This window comes from Dendroctonus ponderosae, unplaced genomic scaffold, assembly GCF_020466585.1.
Source record: "Dendroctonus ponderosae isolate FM_Combo_2020 unplaced genomic scaffold, Dpon_F_20191213v2 Dpon_F_20191213_10, whole genome shotgun sequence".
Classification (NCBI taxonomy): Eukaryota; Metazoa; Arthropoda; class Insecta; order Coleoptera; family Curculionidae; genus Dendroctonus; species Dendroctonus ponderosae.
This window is the reverse complement of record NW_026017111.1, coordinates 4590099-4592114: the sequence shown is the minus strand read 5'-3', so window position 1 is coordinate 4592114 and position 2016 is coordinate 4590099.

Below are 2016 nucleotides of genomic sequence, written 5' to 3'. Positions count from 1 at the left end.
TGAAACTGATATTTGCCAATCTGTAGTAAATCTGCGGTGGTTTGAAAGATTTGGCTTTGTAAATGAAAGACCGCAGTTGAGTAGAGATTCATTATTAGACCGATATTTAACGAGATTAAAAATCCAAATTTCGGGTGATTTCGATCACATTCTTCGCATCGTTCGAGTCAACAACACTCAATTTCAATATAATGGAGCAAAATAATAAGAGCCTTACCGGGACACCATGTAGACATCGAAACCAGCTCCAAGTAAGAGAGAGCCCAAAGCTGTGGCCATTTCGAACGAGTGGCCGGATTGTCGCAGAATGGTCGTCTGTGGTGAATAAAAGCGTCTGGGCTAAAGAAAAAAACTTTAATGTAATGTTAAACATTTTTTAATGACTGCCGCTTTATTATTCCGTCAAGTTGCATGTGTGGAAACCTGTCAATTGAAAAAGTTGCTATTTCAATTGAGGCCAATTTCTAGTCCTTATCTTGATCCCATAGATTTTTWAAATTTTAGATTGAGAAGAAAGTCGAATTTCCCAAATCGCCATAAAACCGTAAATGCAACKTTTTCGAAAATTGAACTAATATTGCAGATATTATAGGGGGTAATTGCACAAGTGCTTCAAAATTACCGATAATTTTKCATGAAATCTTGTTGTCTAAAAACTGCATGAGTTTATTTTCATATTGTGGCGAAAAAGCCCGACTCCGCAGGAGGAAATCCTGGAAGAATCCAATTTTTGAAACGAGTCAACGCAGTTCAATAAATCCATTATTATTAGACTTATATTTACCAAACCTACAAACATCAAATTTCTGGGCGATTTTTATGAAACTTCCACAGCCTTTCTAAAGAGCATGCGCAATTCATGTTGAAACTTGCTCTAGTTTGATTGATCCGCATTTTTTAAAGAGCGAAAGCCGTTGAGTAGAAACTCTAATTATTGAACCGCTAAATAACAAGATGGCAAAAAACAGAATTCGTTTGATTCAACAGTTGATTTGGAGCTTTTCCCTTTCAACTATGCAAGATCTGGTAATTCTCTGGAAAAAAAGCCACAGCAAGAGCAGTTTACGTTCTAGCGGAGAATATTAAATAAACTTTGAAGTGTTGAAGGAGCCAAAATACCGCCAAACCCTTGCAATTACCCCTGAAAAATTAAGTACAATATCGAAAACATTATTTTCTTAAATGAGTAGCATTAGATACAATGCCATTCGAGTATTCGAATATTCGAGTATTTCTATTCGTATTCGTTAGATATTCGAGTGTCCGTTTTCCGTTCACCGTTTTCCAAGAAGAAAAATTTTCGACGTTTCGTGGAAATCTAAATTTGAAGTTAAGGTGACTTAATCGTGTTAATCGTTACATATTTGCATATGTCTTGTTGGAGCCGATCAAAAACGCTTTTCATAACGCGAGAAATTTCCCTTCTGCGGAATGAGCAACATCTCAAGCCTCTGTGGTCATAAGTAAATAAAAATGTCTAACATTTGTCCTGCCCTTTTGATTGTTTTCGACCCCTCAAAGCTTGCCGAGTGAAAATCACAACAAATTGCGATTTTTTCATCGAAATTCGACGGCAAACCAAAAAAAATTCCAGCTCTTTATTTATTTTGGGGTCTTAGTTAAATAGTGAACAATTGCATGCGGGGTTAGAAAACATTAGCTAATTTAGTTCAGATTCAACTGACGTTATAAAAACTCTAAACCGAATTTCAATTTACTCAAACGGCTTCCCGCCAGCCGCCAATTGCAAGCGATTAAAGTTTTTTTTGAAAATGTTTCTGGGTGATTTTCTATGAATTGTTTTATACATTTTTTTGTGTCCTTTTGTTCACAATTTTCTCTGAAAGCTTCAACAAAAATCGCGGACTCTCGATTCATTTTTCGTCCGTTCCTTTCAAAAAGCGTGGTCAGCGAAGGTGATCGAAGGTGAAGGACAAACCCATGATAAAGACTGCTGATATTTGGAAGCGAGACACAAATATTTAAACACTAAAATTCAAACAATTCTTGAAGTAT